The 20,255-nt window shown below is 34.6% G+C and overlaps 1 long non-coding RNA gene across 1 annotated transcript in view; it reads left to right on the forward strand.

Moving 5' to 3' along the window:
* Positions 1–3,297, forward strand: part of LOC140511627 (uncharacterized) — a 40,490-nt gene extending 37,193 nt beyond the window's left edge. The window contains exon 2 of the long non-coding RNA XR_011969595.1: positions 3,216–3,297. This is a non-coding gene — a long non-coding RNA (uncharacterized lncRNA). The remainder of the gene's footprint in view (positions 1–3,215) is intronic.
* The last annotated feature ends 16,958 nt before the right edge of the window (positions 3,298–20,255 follow it).

Consider the following 20,255-nt stretch of genomic DNA (forward strand, 5'->3'; position numbering starts at 1 on the left):
CCTGTAGCTAGAAATATAATTATACTTTTAATAGGAATATAATTCAAAAAGAGCAAAGGGTTTATTCTGAGATGCTTATGTAGACATTTCCTTATTTGTAAAACAGTAATTTAAATCCCTTGAAAGTCATTATCACCTCTAATATTATTTGACTGTATATTTTTTATTATTAATACTTTCATCTTAAACAATGTCATGTCAGAGATGACTCATTAAGTTTGTGGTAAATTCTGACCATCATATCTTTCCCTCCTCCTCTTCTGCTTAGCTAGTTGTTTCCCACCTTTTATTTCATAGGATCATAGATTTAGACATGGAAGAAACCTTAGAAGCTATCTCATACAACCCCTGTATTCATGGATGTGGGAAGTGAAACTCATGATTGCACAATTAATATGTACCAGACACAGGAATTGAATCTGAGTGCTGACTTCTAAGGCTGTTGTCTTTCCAAAATTTCATTATACCTGTATTTGTACTTGGTTGTTAATTTTCCCCTGCCTTCCCTAAAATAAAAATTGTTTCTATTTTATGTTTGCTTGTCTGTATATACATGATATTATACTATAGAATATAAGACCCTTCAAGGCAGGGACTGTGTATTATATTTGTGTGTCCAGAGATTTAGGTATTTAGTAAATGACTGTTGAATGGATGAATCAATTCTCCCACAGGCTGTTAGTGATGCAAAATTAGAAGTCAAGAAAGAGTCTGGTTTTGAAAATACAGACTGAGAGACATCATTTTACCAATGAGAGTTGATGACATCTCTAAGAGAGAGAAAAGGGTCCACTCGAAGTCTTCAGTCAAATATACTGTTAAGCAGGTAGTTGCGGATGACAGTCAATCAAAAAAGACTGAAATATGGTTGGGTCATTGGAGAAACAGGAGAAAGCAATGAATACTCAGGGGGGAGAAAGTATCTAACTTGAATAGATAAACAATGTCAAATGCTGTCGAAGGTCAAGAAGAAGTGAATTGAAAAAAGAACCTCTTTGGTTATGACCAACAGGATTGTAGGGAAAATGGTAAAGAACAGTGTCAGTTGAGCGATGAAATGAAGAGAAATACATTTATTTCTTCTCCCTCCTTTACCCCATTTCCTCCCTCATTGTACATTCTACTTATTACTATTATGTTTTTTCTTTAAATCACAACTAATGTTGAGTTGTGACACAGTAACATTTCCAAAGTTTCAGAGTGGTCTCCATAAGTTACCAGGTCAAATTAGATAATGTTTGTAAAGCTCTTAGGACATTCCCTGGCAGGTAGTTGCTATATAAAATTCCTTCTACTCTACCTCTGTTTCTGAGTGACTGTCACTTTCAGTCATTCACACTGCTGGTAAATATTTCTACACTGCCTCCTTCCTCATCGTTAAAGGGATAGGGTGAAGGCAGCTAGATGGTGCAGTGGATAGAGCACCAATGCGGGAGTCAGGAGGACCTGACTTCAAATATGGCCTCAGACACTTGTCCAAGGTCGCACAGCTAATGAATGTCCAGTCACTTAACCCCAATTGTCTCATCCTGGGTCATCTCCAGTCATCTTGATGAATATCTGGTCACTGGATTTAGATGGCTCTGAAGGAGAAGTGAGGCTGGTGACCTGCACAGCCCTCCCTCACTCAAAACAAAGTCAAATGCAAGTCACGTCATTATTTCTCTGATAGCATGGTCTTCTTTCGTAATGAAGGATGAACAAACAGGGAACAGAACAGGGAATAGGTTCCCACTAGTTCAGTTTATATTGAGTCAACACAGTGCTTTAATTCAGAGTCTAAGAATCAATTCTTATATCATGACTGGAGAATACAGGATGGGATGAAGAGGTAGAGTTTGGCTTCTACATTTGTCTCTGAAGGCACTTATAGTTAGCTTTTAAAGACTGTTATTGTTTCTTGTAAAATTTATTAGATTGTACCCAATATGATCTATTTTATTATTGAACTCATGACAAATATAGATATAAAACATTTCTCCTAACCATTTAATGAAACAATAATAATATTTGAACATGAAAAGGATTTGAAGCAATTGGACACCACTCATTCTGGCATAGAAATATAATATAGGGATTCTTAACCATTATGTGTGTGTGTGTGTGTGTGTGTGTATGTGTATAAAATGGACTCCTTTGACATCCTGCTGAAACCTATGAACTTCCTTCTCAGAATGGTTTTAATATGACTAAAAATAAAATACATAAGATTTCAAAGGAAACCAAGTATATTGAAACAAGATCATCTATTTTTCTTTGTCTATGTCTTTATTTTTTATTAAGTGAACGAATGAATCAGCTGTCTAACATACTGTTAGTGATGCAGGATTGGAATTCAGGAAAGAGTCTAGTTGTGGAAACAGAGATTAGAAATATACATATGCATATATACAAATATGCATATGTACATCTACATGTATATATGTATATATATATATATGAATACATGTTTGCATACAAATATGTATGTATGTATATATATATGTATGTATGGTGTAATGGAGTATTATTGTGCCAACTTTTATGAAAAGATATAGACTATATCAATTAGATCCAGGAGGACAGTTTAGATACTGCATACAGTAATGTAAAGGAAAATAATACTGAAAGATATCTGAACTCTGTGAAGCAGTGACAGATCATGACTTGCCGAGACTGATCGCTGACAGACACCCACTGCTGAACACTGAATTGTCATTGTCTTTGTAAAACCTGACACCAAGAAATAGAAGTGATATTATAGACTTAAATAGAATGACACCATGACCTATATTATCCTAGATATCTTGCCTCTTAATGAAACTTAGCTTAGAGGATTTTAGGTTTTGAAATTCCTTTCTTTGGGGTAGAGTGAAGTGTGTCTCCCATCTCTTGGGTGAGAGCTGGAGGCCTCCAGGTGCAGAATGAGGCATATACTGTCAAACATGAACGATTTTTGATGATCTGTTTTACTTAACTATAATTCCTTACAAGTGTGGGGTGGTAGTGGGATTTATTGGGGGAGTCATTGGAGAGTACAGCGAATTAAAAAAAAAGATCATGAATAAAACATTTATAATTATAGATATTTAAATCTGAGCATAAAACCTATTCTCTTCTAAGAAAGCATAATGACTATTTGTCCCAATCATTATGCTAATGAAATTGTAGGATCAGAACATTTAAATCTGAAAGGGACCTTAACAGATTTCTAGTTGAATTTCCTCATTTTTCAGATGGAAACTGCAACCCCAAGAGATGACATGATCTGCCTGAGCCACAAAGGAAGACAATGGTGGAGCTGGGATTTGAATCCAGTTGGTTGATTATCTTTTTGTATTTACCTTATTACCTTTCTGTAGTTTCTTTTCATTCTTTCTTCTTTTTTTTTTTTGTAAGTCAACCTCCTACTACATCAGAGTGCTTTATTAGAATTCCATCCTCAAAATAACCTACAGAGGAAGATTGCATGGTTGATTTTTTGCTCCCCATTTTAAAGAAATCAATCAAGTTAGATATGTCAGGGAATTTTCCCAAAATCACATGAGAAGTGAGAAACAGAATCTGCCCATCACTGATTCCTGGAACAGGATTATTGACATGGACAGAATGCCTATTGCATCTTTCAGAAAACCACGAATACATTAATTTAATAAGAACAACTAATGTAAGGCACTATGTTTATTTTTCAAAAGATCAATATTTCATTGAGATGGCCACACCCTTCATCAATGCTGATCACAACTTTCCTTAGCTTAGCAGCAATCTGTCACCACGCTTGTATTAAGTGATTGCTAGATGTCAGGTATCAGAACAAAGCAGGCACTGCCCTAAAGGAGCTGGCATTTTAATAAGGAAGAACAAACCAGGTAAAAGATAGATAGATAGATAGATAGATAGATAGATAGATAGATAGATAATAGATAGATAGATAGATAGATAGATAGATAGATAGATAGATAGGTAGGTAGGTAGGTAGATAGATAGATAGATAGATAGATAGATAGATAGATAGATAGATAAGTAGATAGATAGATAGATAGATAGATAGATAGATAGATAGATAGATAGATAGATAGATAGATAGATAGATACTTAGGTAGATACTTAGGTAGATAGACAGATAAAAAGAAAGAAAAAAATAGATGGATATAGATATATAGGTATATATGTATGTGTACATACATACACACATATATGCATGCATGTATGCATACATATATTTCCAGGGTAAATGAGAGATAATCTCAAAGTGAAGGCACCAGCAGTGGAGGAAGAGGGCACGAGAAAGTACTCCTGGAGAAGGCGAAATTTGAGGGTCTTCATGAATCGGTATGATCTGGAAAAAATTAGCCATTGTCAGCATTCTGCTAATGAGCAATCTTACCCTAAAGTTGGCTGGTCCTTATATGGTAGACATAAAGAAAAGTAATGTCAGGAGCTAGAATTTAGCTGTCTTCAATTACTTAAAAGACATTTATATGAAAGAGAGATTAGATTTTTTCCTCTTTGATTTCAGAGGGAAGAACTAGCAGCAATAGGTGTGAGTTACAGGCATGAATTTAGGTTTGATATCAGGATAAAGTTCCCAAGAAGTAGGAACAGGTCTCCTCATCAGCCACCCTGTACAGACACCATTTTATATCCTAGAGAAATCTCTACCCTCAGGGCTACTTTCCAGATTAGTGAATTCCTAGCCTAGATCACGCCTGACTTCTCTCACACTTCTAAATTCTCTACCTCTTATCCAACTCCCCAGTTGCCTTATTCCTGCTGTGGAAGTTTCCCATCCTTTCTTTCTCCCCTTTATGTTGTATTTCTATGTTAGAATCAAAATTGCCTTATTTTAGTCTTTCATTTATCATATATTATTTATATTTCTCTTTCCTTCCTTCCTCCCTTCCTTCCTTCCTTCCTTCCTCCCTTCCTTCCTTCCTTCCTTCCTTCTTTCCTTCCTTCCTTCCTTCCTTCCTTCCTTCCTTCCTTCCTCCTTTGTGTATGTGCTTTTCCCTACATAAAGTGTATATTTCTCAAGGACAGGAAATATTTCATTTTTGTCTTTGTACTCATAGAACCTAGCAAAGGCTCCATAGAGGAGGTGCTTCAATAAAGTACCTTTGTTGATTTGTTCGTGGATTTATGGGTTAAAATATCTATCTGATACTTTGTTTTCTTAGACAAAGGGTTCTTAGACTTTTGTTATTGTTTGATGGACCCCCTTGGCAACATGGGGAAACGTAAGGACCCTTTATCACAACAACATTTCAAATCGTTGAAAGGAATGCTAAATCTCATTCTGGGATTTGTGAAAATGAAATTGTATTTTTTTGTCCATCTAAGTTCATAGTTTTACCTACAGATCCCAGGTTAAGGACCCTTGCTTTAGAACAAAAAGTAGAGTGAGGTTGGAGGAAGATATGTCTTCAAGGGTATGGAAGCTGAAGATGTACTGAGGAAAAAGACAACCTATGTAGAATTTCATCCTAATGACTCATTACATCTAGAAAAAAACAGAGAGGAGAGGAAGGAAAGCAAGAGCGTCTTCTCTTTCTACAGGCACCAGTTTATTCCATCTAAATGTGTAGACCCTGATTTTAAATTAAGGAAACTGCTTTCCATTAAATAGACTTGAACATAAGTCCTACTACTTTGTAGTCACAATGCGTATGATCCACTGGCAGACTTAGCAGCTGGGACCACATGTGAAGCTTTCCTATGGAAATACTTTCATTAAATACAGCTCTTCAGTCCTAGAAGCAGTATGATTTCAGGTCATATGACACATTTGAAAGCATTCATTATTCTTTTTTATAATTGCTAAGGATTAATTTATAGGTGGTAGCATTTAGACATTGACATGCTGAATGATAGGGAGCAGCTACCAGCCTGATGAGCTAGTTTACTGGGATGGGGAGTGGGGAATAGGGAGGTGGGTATGGCACCCTGACAAGTCACACACTGATAGCATCATCTACCATAATAAAATCAACTGGATCATTTCAATGATGTTAAACTTTAAATCAGCAAAAATGTGCCTTGCACAGAGTGCATCTGGAAATTGCTGTCTTTTTTAATCAGAAGAAATTTTAACTCCTAAGAGAGACTCTAATTCATGAAAGGAAATATACTCTAGAAGTTTTGCATGTCTGGAAAATATCAAACTTATCTCTTCTACTCACAGATTGGCTGAAATTAAATCAGTTTAATAAGCAGATTCTATTTGTCCCATGTTTGTCTATCTGTCAATCAATCTATCTCCCTATCATCTATCTCTAACATTTGTATTCTTTTTTAAAGAAAAGCCCTACCCCTAAACATCATCAATAACAATTTACCCATGCTTTAAATCCTAGGTAATTTTCATTTATTTTTATGTCCCTGGGTTGGAGTTATGTATCTCTCTGAGGTAAAGACCTTAAACACCTATAAAAAAAAAAATGAAAACAATGTGGGAAAGGTATAACAAAGAAGTCTTTCCCAATTTCAGGAATTGTTAGAATTCTTCCCACCACCATAAATATGGTTCATTAGGGTTCATTTTGTATTATAAGTTGTTGTTTGAATGCATAAGTTGTTTCTCTCGAGTGGAATGCTGTTTCTTGAGGTGAGGGAAGGTTTTATTTTTGTCTTTCTGTCTTCAGTGCTTTGTCTCTCCAGCACTAGAAACAGAGTATGTTCTTAAAAACTTATTACTAAATTGAACTAAAATGGTATTCTCTTTCCTGATATGGTTATCATCATTCTAACATGATACGGGGAAAGACTATTGACCCTACAGTGAGAGATCCTGGCTCAAATCCTGCCTGTGATGCTGCCAATTTATATGACCTTGGACTTAACTACCCTCCACATCAATTTCCTCATCTAGAAAATGAAAGAGATGAACTAGACACCCTCTGTTGTCCCTCCCAGCTCTAGGTATATTTTTCAAAAATTATTTTTAGATTGGTGATTGGTTTTCTTTCTCAAGGGATTGTATTTTTGAAGTAGAAGTCACCCTAGAGATTATTGAGTACTCCGAGAATTTATGTGGCATTAACATTAATTGTTCTTTAAATATATAATATATTTAACTTATAAATCCATATGTTCTGTTTTCTCACTTTGGGAGTTTATGTATTATTTTTCCATTTCCTGCCCATCCAAACTGATTTAATGTGTCCTGTTTCTTCTGTTAATCTGAACATTTTCTAATTTTGTAAATATTCATCCATTTGATTTTGATTATCCATTTTATTGACATATAATTCATTGAAATAGTTCCTTAATAAATTCTTTAATTTCTTCTTTGTTGGTCGATTTACTTCTCTCTACCCCAATTTTTGATGCTAGTAATTCGGTTTTCTTCTTTATTTCTGTAGTCATTAGCTAATGACTTATTGATTTTATTTTATTTTTAATGAAACAGTTTCTACTTTTATTATTTCAGGGTTTTTTGCATATAATTTTGTTAATTTCTTCCTTTATATTCAAGATTTCTATTTTGGCATTTAATTTGAGGTTTTCAATTTGTTGGTTTCTAGTGCTATTTTTTGTTTCTTTTTTCAGTTGTATTCTCAATTCATTATTCTCTTTCTCCTTTGTTGATGAAACTTGGTAGGGATATAAATTTTCCCCTAATAATTGCTTTGGCTATATTCCAAAAATTTTGTCATGTTGTCTCATTGTTGTAATTACTTTTAGTGAAATTATTGATTATTTCTCTGATCTGTTCTTTGGTCAACCCATTCTTTATCATGACATGATTTAGTTTCCAGTTAAATTTTAATCATTTCAACAGCCCTTTATTAAATGTAATTTTTGTTGTATTGTAATCAATAAGAGATACATTTAACATTTTTCCTTTTCTACATTTGTTTGTAAGGTTTTCATACTCTCATTTTCAATTATCTTTTGAAGACATGAACGGCAGCTTGCAATGAGAAGTTGGACTACCACTTGCCATGTCCCTTGTAGGGGATATGTTTAAGCAAAATGATTAGATTAGATTACCTAGAAGAATCATTCTGATCATGTTATTTATTTCCTAATACAGATTTTCTTAAAATGTCTTATATCATGGAAACCTTTCATAATCTGGTGAAAGCTATAGATCCATTTGCGGAATAACGTATTTGTAAAATACTTTACCAAACTGAAATTATTATATGAAAACTATTTATTTTAAATATTATTATCATCATTATTTTTAATATTGTTACATCATCATCATTGACCATGGTATCTGTATATTTTAAAATATCCCACCCTGGGAAATCTTTCTCACTAACACACACACACACAAGCATGCACAAAAACACATACGTATACATACATACATACATATATACATATATATATATAATATATACATACACACACATAAACACATATATGGGCCCCAGCTTATATATATGCATATATGTATATATGTGTATGTGTGTATGAAAAAAAAATATATATATGTATATGTGTGTATATAAAACTGGAATAGAGGTTTACATAAAAGCACCATGATTTGGAGGGCACAAAACTTTAAAATATTTTTTAAAAAATTGCATAATTAAGTTCCTTGAGGGCAGGGATTGTTTGATCTTTACTCATTATTTCCCTAGTGCTTAACCTATCACCAAGTGCATAAAGCATTTAATAAATGTTCGGTGATTCTTCTAATGTCAAATATCTTGACTTGAGAGTGCATTCAGTGCTGTTTGTTCTGAACACTGATTCATACCTTTGGTTCTAGGTACCAAAACTTCTAGCTGTCAGTTAGAATTAAGCTAAATCACTCCTGATTTTTATTTATATTTTATGTGTAGAGAATCTGCTGGTGTAAGGATTTCTGTAAATTTACAACTTTGGGGTATAGGGTAATTTTTATCTATCTTATAGTTACCTTTGTTACACTACTGGCATGGCCCCCAAATTCTAATGTCCTTTCACTTTTGTCTCACAGTATTGAAAAATAGTGGCTTCTTTAATATTTGGTAACTTAGGGAAGGGAGCCATCAGAATTTTGTCTTTTGATGTGCCCAGGAATACTTTTATTTATAAAAATCTCAGTACTAAGAACACTACTCTTAATCCCAATTTAAGGTCAACCATATCAACCTTTCTGTGCTTTTACTCTTTAAAATTTAACAATTTTATTTTTTGTCCTGAAGTTAATCAAAAATGAATTCCATATACAACACAAAACACAATAAAAGTAGAGAGAAAACTATGTCTCTGTTAATATCACTTGCTTAAAAAAGTTTACAACACTTAGTATTGATTTTTTTCAAAACTTTTCTTTTTGTGTTTCCTACTGAAATTTCTCTTGTTCTGCTCTCTGCATTAAAAAGAATATGAATGGATTGTCTTTTTGCATCATTATTTCTGAATTCTCATTTCTACCAGCTCCCTCCTAACTAAAAGAGGAAAAAACAAAATCAAATAAAGAACAAAATATGACCAAACAAGCATAGTCAAGTAAAAGAAATCCACACAGTGATCATTTAAAAAAAAATCTGTATCTCATTGTGTACCTCAGATCCCTCATCTTTCTCTGTCAAGACTTGAGCAACATACGCCAACACTGGTTCTCTGGAGATATAGCTGGTCATTATTTTGATCAATCTTTAGGTGTTTAAGAGTTATTTTTCTTGTTTTCTTTTCATTCTCTTTACAATGCTGTCGTTATATAAATTGTTCTGCTGGTTTCTACTCACTGTTCTACTCACTTTATTCTGTGTCAGTTCATACTTTCCAGGATTTTCTAAAAATTATTTCTTTAAAAATTCTTACAGTTTAGACATTGTATGTTTATAATCCCCGCTACCAGAAAGGATGAAGATGGTCAATTATTTGAGCTCATGAGGTTGGGTCTACAGTGGACTAAGGTAAAATTAAATCCAGAGCTTTTGTTAAGTAGAGAATGTTGAGTTCCTGGAGGAGGAAAGGGAAGGGTGCTATTGGGTTCCTTGATGGGCAAAGCAGTCCAGGTCAGAATAAGAATAAATACAAGCTCCTGTTTCAATTAATTGTGAGACTAGTCATAAGTGGCCAGTGACCTTTAGTCCTGGATGAGGTAGGGAGGTCTAGTCTCAAATTATAACAATAAAGACCACATTATATCAATACACCATAATTTGTTTAGTCGTGCTCCAATTGATGGCTACCCCCTTGAGTTTCACATCTTTGTTTTTATTGTTTTTCCCTTTTAGCCCTTCCTCTCCCAAGTTATGATTGTGACTACTTCCTCCCCAGTATTATCCTCTCTCTTAACCTGCCCCTTCCTACATTTACTTACATACTGTTAATTTTTATGCATTTCCATAAGAAAATCTGCATAGCAATACATTTATTTTGTCTTTATAATGCACTTACAAATTATTTTGTCTGTTTCAGAGTTCAGGTCCCCTGCTGTTTGTCCTTCCTATCCTTTCCTCTTTATTTATGTATTCCTCATTTATCCCAATTATGACAAAAAGCAAGTTCCAGTCCCTTCTTCCCTCTTCCTACATGAACATATGCCTTCTATCATTCTTTTCTTTTTCCACTTTCAGAATCCTCAGGACAGAAGCAGTCTATCCCTCTATTGCTGTTTTGTTCTTATTTAAGTCCTTCAAAGCCTTTTAAAACATTTAGGTTTTTAAGGGATACTTGACTCCTTTCCTTCTATGAGAATGTTAACTTAGCATCACCATACAGCCCCTTACAATTATTGAAATAAATTACCCTTTCTAGGATTATTTTTACTCTTGTGTTTGCATTTCTAAATTCCTACTCAGCTCTAGTGTTTTTTCTTCTTTCAAAAGATATGCTTGGAAGTCCTCTATTTTTCTGAAGGTTTATTTCTGTTCCTTGTTTTTATATTCACAGTTATTTTTGGTTATAAATCTATCTCTATTCTGCTTTTGGGAATAGATATTATCCTGTCTTGTATGCGATCCTGACTGTGGTTTTGTGGTTCTTTGGTACGAGCTCATTCCTTCTGGATGCTTACAGTGGGGTGTGTGTGTGTGTGTGTGTGTGTGTGTGTGTGTGTGTGTGTGTGTGTGTGTGTGTGTGTGTGTGTGTGTGTGACAGAGCCAGAGAGACAGAGAGAGACAGAGAGAGACAGAGAGAGAGAGAGAAAGAGAGAGAGAGAGACAGAGAGAGAGACAGAGAGAGAGAGAGAGAGGCAGAGAGAGAGAGAGACAGAGAGAGAGAGAGAAAGAGAGAGACAGAGAGACAGAGAGAGACAAGAGAGAGAGAGAGAGAGAGAGAGAGAGAGAGAGAGAGAGAGAGAGAGACAGGAGGGGAACAAGAAAGGAGTGGAGTGGAGAGAGATTGCCATGGGGTATCCCACTTTAAGCACTGCTCACCCAATACTGATCTGTATCACTTCAAGTTCCATCTCTGGTTCCTCTCTGGGCAATACTGAAAGGCTGTCAGATTGTTTCTCTGCCCTGGCACTTGCTTTGTGGAAAGATCTGTTTCCTATTGCCAGTGAACTTCTTGCTACCTCTGTGTTTGTGTGCAGTTCTGGGATGGAAAAAGCCATTTAACATAGATCGTCATTGGATTTCTGAATCCTTCTTTGGCCTGATGAGATTCTTAGGCTTCTGTTGGTTTAGGCATTGTAAAGTTATTCTACTTGCTCTTCGCAGGTAGACACTATGGTCAGAAGTCCCCAGTGTTCTTTCTGACCAACCATTGAATATTGCAAGGCACCCTCTGAAGATCCACTCTCCTTCCTCACCATTATGTTTTAGCAGAATGTACTTCAAGACAGTTGTTCCAAAAGCAATAATGATTGTAGTGTTATAAATAAGCATCCTATATTGGTGACTCACTTAAAAATCAAGTATTTAGAGAGAGAAAAGAAGTCTAATGGAACTAAAATTTCTGCTTCACTAACCTGATGGACATTTAAATGGGCTAATCAATTTTCAGTTTCTCAAAGGAAATAAATCAATGATTGTATGCCAATTTCCCATAGTTGAATTTAACTGTCACTGAGTATTACTAATGCTATTTAAATAGACTCAATCTCTGTGTCTCTTTTCTCTCTGCCTCTCTCTCTTCATCTTTTCTTCTCTTTCGTTCCATTATTCCATACCTTTGTCTTGGAACAACAGATAGTGCACTGAACTTGGAGTCACAGGAACAAAGTGTGAATCCTACCCTCACTTTGACTTCCTACATTACTTTGGACAATCACTTTTCTTCTCTTTCCTCATTTTTCTTATTTATAAAATGAAAGGATTGGTCTAAAGTCCTCTAAAATTAATTTGAGATCTATATATATAATGTGATAATCTTACCTTTATCTATTCCTCTCTTTTTTTTTCTTTCTCTCTCTGTCCCTCCCTCCTTTACTATCCCTGAAGCAAACTTTTTCATTTGTGGTCATTGATGGTGCTGGAGGTAACTGTGGGTAAGAATGAATTCTAATGAGACTTTTTTCATTGGATTCTTCTTTTAAAAGAATAGACCTTTCAGTTGTCAGTATGTGTATTCATCAATCCACAAAAAATACCTTGTTTTAAATTTCTGTACATATTTTCCATTTGCTTGCCTGTGTACATATTGCTCCATCCCTCCAGTAGAATATAACTTCTATTGAAAGCAGGGACGGTTTAATTTTTATCTTTTAATTTTAAAAAAATGTTTTTTAATCCTAGTACCTTGCCCAATTCTTTTCACATAGTAAGTACTTAACCAATTCATGCTGATTTGAAATATACTTCTATAGTAACTCTTTAAAAATAAAAAAGTAAAGTTATTTAAATGTAACTGTTATTGTTAGATCACCAAAGGCCAAATAAAAACCACATTCTCTGTTCTGTATATACTCATTTTGTATCCATTGGGGCAATTTCCTTCATGCAGGGCTAGTGTGTGTTAATTAAAAAACTCTGCTTGGTAAATGTAAGGTGAAACATGACTTGCATTTTGTTATCCTGGTAACCATCTAGTTAACTCCTTCAAAAGGATGTGCTCATACATTTTTTCCTGACCTAAATCATGACCACTGTACTGTTTCCTTTTCCTAGACAAGTGTCAAGTACCACACTTCTATAGCAGGGGTGAACCTGAAGGAACCTGAAGCCTCAAAATCACATAGAACCTTCTTGGTCCTCAAGTGCAGCTCTTTGACTGAATGCAAATAGCACAGAACAAATCCCCTTAATAAAAGGATTTGTTCTGTAAAACTTGGGTTCAGTCAAACAGCTGAACCCAAAGACCTAGAAGGTCACATGTGATCTTAAGATTTCAGGTTTCCCATCCCTGTGAGTGTGTGGACTCATTTGTCTCTAGATCAAAGAAAACTCTAAATACCTTCTCAGGAAGGCTTGAAAAATATTTTTTTGTCTTTAGTATTACTTCACCTCTAGCTAAGAATTGTCTTCTGATTTCCCTCTCTCCACATAACCAATTTGTTTTCACATGTTTGTCCCTCTCCAACATCTCTTATATCTGTGTTGTTGTTTAGTTGCTTCAGCTGTGTCCTACTCTATGTGACCCCCATCTGGGATTTTCTTGGCAAAGATACTGGAGCAGTGTGCCATTTCCTTCTCCAGCTCATTTTAGAGATGAGGAAACTGAGGCAAACAGGGTTAAGTGACTTGCCCAGGTTAGCACAACTATTAATTATCTGAAGCTAGATTTAAGCTCAGGTGTTCTTCATGAGGTGGGGTGACTTCACTTCTCACCTCTGCTTCTGGGTATTCTTCCTTCCATCTTACTTGTGCTCAAGTGCCCCTTTCTAAAAAGCCTTTCCTAATCCTGCATCCCTCAACACAAGTCTTTAGCACTCCTTCCTTCATTACCTTTGTATGTGCTTGGAATGTGTTTGGAATTTAGTTACCACATACATTCCCATAGAATGCAAGTTTTTCCAGGGAAAAGGTTGTTTTATGGTTTTCATTTTATTTCTATTACCAAGTACAATACCTGCAATGGAGTAGGTGCTTAAGAAATACCTTTTGAATTTGATGAAATTTAGTTAGATGACGAGTAATAGCATGGAGAAAGCATTTTCCAGATTTTAAACTTCTGTAGAACTAGTAACCACTGCTATGATTGATATTCTAGGTCATAACAACTGAATGCCTATGGAGAAATTTGTCATTTTCAAGCTTTATTCAATAAAGACGTAAATGGAATTTCAACCAACCAATTTCATACCCTAGCTCCATCTACTTCCATAGCCCACATTCCTTTATCTGCGTATTCTCTTTGCTTGTTCCTTGGTTCTCTGTAGGCTACCTACTGACCCCATAGCACATTATTGCTTGGCAGGTCCAAGAGTTACAGAGGGGATGGTTACGCTACCACACCTCATCCTCTCAAGTCCTAGGGGATAACCAAGTGGAGAATATGTTGTAGGTCCTAACTTTCCTTTAGTAAGCTTTTTTACTTGTCCATTCATCTGAGATTGTACCTTTAACTCTTAGACAGAAACATTTACTGAACAGAAGGAAAAGAAACACTAATTTAACATAATATTGTACTGGTAAAGTTGGGTCACACTCCCAACAATGCCCATGGTGCCCATAAGGGAGAGCGACCACAAACTTACTTATGTGACTTCTGTGTCTTGGGTAACTCAAAACACTGAATTGAGGGCCTTGAAGTTCCCTTCAGTGATAATCTTTAAAACAATTTACTACAGAGTGGGAATGTTCCACCTCTCCATGGGACCCCTTATCCATGGGTGACTCTTTATTTTTCTTTTCTAGACTGCTGAAGCAGTCTTAAAATCTTTCAGTAGAAGCAATATAACCTAAGGTTGGAATGTTCCTTGTCTAAATCTGCATGCTCAATATTACTATTTGAACTATGTAAAAAGATCAACATGTAAGAGATGACAAGATATATATTTAGTGATATGAAGCTCCTGTGGCTCATGCTAATGATGGTGAGGAATGAGCTTTCCTCACAAGTCTGCACCCTTGATTGGGAAAAGGATTTCTTATTCTTGGTCAATTAATGATGGTCCATGGAAAAGAAAAACAAGTTTTCTTCCTCCAAACTGCTTTTTCAAGTAGTAGATTATAATTCAAAGCCTTGTTCTTCTAATTTACTTTTCAAAGGATCAGATGGCCGTGAAATCTCTGAGGTCTAATTCCAAATCAATCTAGACCACTATCCCAGTTCCACTTTTAATGATTCTTCATAGGCCCTGTTCTAAGTTTTGTTCTTGTCTACTTTAACATATGGTTTTTGCAACTATACTGATTCAAAGAAGAATTTCCTTTGTGAAATGATTCACATCTCTCTCCCTATAAATGAGAAAAGCTCCCTATTTCTCCTTGTCAAACCTCAACTATGTGATCTCATAGTCAACAAATAATTCTGTCAGGGTTTTCCAGACATCGTCCTCAACTTCTTTATATCAGTCCTATGTGAATTAGATGTTGGCAAATAGGACACTTGAATCATCTATACTCTGAACAAATATCTTTTTACCCCCATATTTGCTGCTTTAGCAATGCTTTTTTTTTTCCAGAACTACCCTTGCTCCTACCATTTTCAAATGATAAAAATGCCCAAATTACAAAGGTCACAACCTTACTTATCTCACAAAACTACCTTACTTCATTTGAATTCTCTTCCTCAAAAGCTTGTAGTTTGGAGGACCCTGGAATTTTAATTAAAATAGAAGAATTGTTTTCCAGTTTGAAATTATGGGATCATTTTGAAGAAATTACTACCCCATATTGGAATAGGAAGGAAACTTAAGCACCAAATGGAAAATCAAACTATAAACAACTTTTATGGATCGAAGTTGACTTGGAACGTAGAGAGAATGGTCGCATGTTTTGTCTACAGACTGACCTATCTAATTTTGGAAATTTTTATCAACAGGATGGCCACAGGATAATGAACTTATCAATCGTATTGATTTCTAAAGTCTGTCTACTAAAATCTTTCTTAATGAAGGGAATATCTATATTGATAAGCTCATTGATCCTTAATGTAGCAAAGTATCATATCTATTGTGCTTCACTTAAGCTTGCCTTGTCTTCTTTCATGTATTCAGGAAGAGAAATGTGCCCAAACTGCAAACTTAGTAACATGAGGGAGTATGATAAGCTGTCTCTTTCTTTTTACCTTTCAGTTTATTTCCGTAGTTGAACCTTCCATTTTTAGGTTAGCTATAAATTCAAGGTAATAATTAACTGGGATTCGCAGTGATCCAATAAAATCATAAAACATAGAAACCAAGCGAGGAAATCTCATTCCTTAACATCATTAGTATGAGCCACAGGAGCTTCATATCACTACATATATATCTTGTGATCTCTTACATGTCGATTCTTTTTACATAGTTCAAATAGTAATATTGAGCATGCAGATTTAGACAAAGAATATTAGCCATACATCTTAGAAGGTGAAGGTAAATATTTTTATTGTTTGACACTAAAAATGGTGAAAGAAAATACATAATTATAAAAATTGTTATAAGTTATGAAACTAAGAACAATATGTTCTTAGAAGAATCAGAAACGCAGTAAAAATATGTGAAAGTTATGAAGTAGATTTTAACATACTATGGTATATTGCCAAGGAATGTAACCGTGCTATGAAATTATGACTGGCAAAGGACAAGTCTTGTAGCAAAGATGAGAGATAACACATGGCCAGCCCAGGTAATTCATTGCTATGAATGAAATACTAAATGAACCAAAAAAGAAGGCTTCCAACATGGTAAGTATATCCTCCATGAATGGTTCATGGAAAGACCTAGGCTAGAATCATACAGGATAAAATGTGGCTGAGTAAGAATTTGCGTTGCTAGAGGAAATAGCTTTCTAAATACTTTTATTATTCTCTCCCTCAAAAGTTTGTATTTTAGAGGACCCTGGGATTTTAACTCTTATATCTTTTAAAAGGTAGAAGAAATACTAAGTACAAGTATTACTCAGGATTTGGTAATAACTAAAATGGAAGAACTGTTTTCTAGTTTGAAATTATGGGATCACTGAAAAGAAATTACTATCCCATGTTGGAATAGGAAGGGAAAAAGAAAGGAAATCTCATCCTAGTATGACATACAATTTAGATTTTAAGATGGCAGATTTCAAAAGTTTCCCATTGTTACCCTTTCAAAATTCTACTTGGGAAAATTATCCCATGAGAAATAGGAAGCTCCTAAGAATGAAATACCGAAGACATAAAGACAAACCACCTTGATGAGGAGAAGAAGGGAATGCATGCACAGTGAACTTATTAATATAGATTATTAAGAGACATATTCAAAAGATGGAAGAGAGGACACCTCACAGTGAATCATTATAGACACATAGAATGGTCTAGTAAGACTACTGTCAGAGGCACTAAAGTCCACAATAAAATGAGAATGGTAAAGAGATGTAAAGAAGAAAATTTATCTAGATTGGAGGAAACACTAGGTGCAAGGACAGGATATACAATTGCTTGTGGTAGCCATGCTTATGATAATGGAATATGATGAAGAATTAGAAATGCTTTGTTGTGATTAATACCAAAAAATGATCTTCAACCTGGAAAAGTCAAGGTGAGGGAAACTAAGCAAAAGCTGATACTTAAGAAAAGTAGAATAAACAACATTTTAGCTGGGACCAATGGTTATCTTGTTCCAGTAATGAGAATGATAAAATTAACATGGTATAGTGCAGTAGGGAGCACGCACTTTCTTTGATGATTTTGAGTCACATGGATCTCATAAGCTACATCTTAGATCCATAATGGCAAATAATATTCATATATCATTTTAAAATTTGCAAATCATTTATTTATTTATTTGCTTATTCATGCATTCATTTATTAATTATCTAATTTGGTTCTGACAACAATTCTATAAGTTAGGTACACCTATTCTTTCTGAAGTTTCACATAGCTTAAGTGACTTACCAGCATCCTAAAACAGGCATCAGAGATTGTTTTCAAACTAAGTTTTACAGATTCCAAGTCAGTAGTTGTTCCATTACAACAAACATGTGATGTTTGTGGTTCCTGAGTCATGGTGTTGTGATGTGATACTTGAGAAATCATGGAGAACTGAAACAATATTATGGCGTTGAAGAAGAACAAACGTTGTAACAATTCAACAAAAAATGAGGAAATTGAATTAGCAAAGTTAAATAGAATGACTAGGGCTTTGATTCTCAATAACATTCTAGCAGAAATGTTAAAAAAAAAAAAAGTGAACCTCTAGAAAGAAAGGAGACAATATAACTTACCCAGTACCGGGTTGTGCCAGACAAGGATCCTTTCCTTCTTCTTATAGGACTGGAACTCAGAGATCGGGATACCACCAAAAATGGAATTTTCTGTCTTTTATCATAGATTTTCCTCCCAAAAAAGTGATGTACTATTCATGTTGAAAACATTAAAATATGTACCCTAGCCTATGATAATATAGTTAGGTTTGTTTGGAGTTGATTAAATGGATGCAAATCAAAAGAACTAATTGATACTTGTCAACTTGAAAAGAAGTCTCTACTGTGGTGACCCAGGATGTGATCTTAGTCCTGTACAATTTAAAGTTCTGTCAATGACTTGAATAAAGACACAAATCTTGTGTTCCTCAAATTTTCAGATGGTACCAAGCTGGAGGGAAAAGGAACACACTGCATAATAGGGTCAGGATTCAACAATGATATTTATAGAACAAAATCCTGGCTATTCTCATAAAGATTTTGTAGAGCAGGAAAGGTATGTAATGATTCAATTCTTTAGTTATTAACATTCTTATATGTATTTTGTATACTAATCTCTTTATTTGGTTTTCTCTATTCAAGCAATTGTTACCTGCCTTACTTCTTTCTTATTTCTTGAAACTTGACTTTTAACCATTCTCAGAATTATATTGTCTTCACAATAACTAGCCTTTCTGTACACCTGGTCTGGGCCACCATTATTTCTATTTTTATCTTTGTTAACATTTCCACCACTTTATAAAGCGTATGGAGACTGTGATGATAGTTCCTTTGTCACAAATGAATACAATCTTTTTAATAGAAATCTTTACAGATTTCTACCATTTTTACGGTTTTTTAAGTACAACTTGCAGTGTGTTATTCATAGGAGTTATTCATTGACTTGGTTGGGAGTCTTGGCATATTTTTGGAGGGTAGCATTTTTTTCCTACAATTCTTCTTGCTGTTTATGAGATCATCTTGCTCATAAACATCCACTATTTTCAATCAAGTTTGACAAATGAATGTTCATTTCAAATATTTGTCTTTGGCTTTCATATTTATCCGTCTGGTAGGATACACAAACATTCATATATATCTCTATATACACATACATGCAAATACATATGTAAAATTTTTGCTTATATGTACATGTATATCTGAGGTGATTTCTTATACCATTTGCTCTCCTCATTTTGAGAATTGATTTATATGGCTAAATTAATTTAGGAAATAAATATAGTGTATAACTATGTCTGATTGTTATTCTATTTTCCATTTCTATATAAATAATTTTTATAATATTTAAGGTTAAATACAAAGTCTTACAGTAGGGAATCAAGATGAATTTTACAAGTCAGAAATGGAGAAACACATGGCAAAAAATCAATTTTTACCTCCAAAAGATCTTGTGTTTTTTTAAATTTCATTTCAAGTTGCTGTGAGATGACATGTGATACATTAGACAAAAGAGAATATGTAAATTTGACCTAAATTTAGAGGAATGTAAAAGTTTCTACTTTTATCTGATCAGAACATATCAGGAGTTATGTTCAATATTGGGTGAAATGTTGGAAGAGCACTGAAAATCTTCAGAGGCTCTAGAACAGGACCAGCAGAATGACAGAGAGCTTGGAGGTCTTACCACAAACTATTAAAGGAGCTGAATATTTAGCCTGGAGGAAAGGAGACAGATAAAACAGGGGTACATAATACCTGTCTTCGCATGTTTAAAGGGCTAAGATGAAGAAAAAATAATCAGACATTCTTCTAGGTCCAAAGTAAGTTTCAGTTTGGTATAAACAAAAACAAACTTCCTAATAATTATCATATAAGTGGAATGGTACACAGTAGGTTCCTTTTCACTGGTGTGAACTTCAAGTCAAGGCGAGATGATTATTTCAGAGGAATATTATAGAAGAAATTCTCATCAAGACCCAGGTGGATATGATCTCTGAAGTTCCTTCCAATCTGAACTTCTATGATTATATGTGCGTGTGTGTGTGTGTGTGTGTGTGTGTGTATGCAATAGAGTGTGTGTGTATGAAAGTGTACAGACCATCCTGATTGTGAGATAATAGAAAAAGCACTGGACTTCAGAGTTAAGAGTTCTGAGTTTTATTTTACACTGACATTGACTGT

Source organism: Notamacropus eugenii, chromosome 6 (assembly GCF_028372415.1).
Source record: "Notamacropus eugenii isolate mMacEug1 chromosome 6, mMacEug1.pri_v2, whole genome shotgun sequence".
NCBI classification, from domain to species: domain Eukaryota; kingdom Metazoa; phylum Chordata; class Mammalia; order Diprotodontia; family Macropodidae; genus Notamacropus; species Notamacropus eugenii.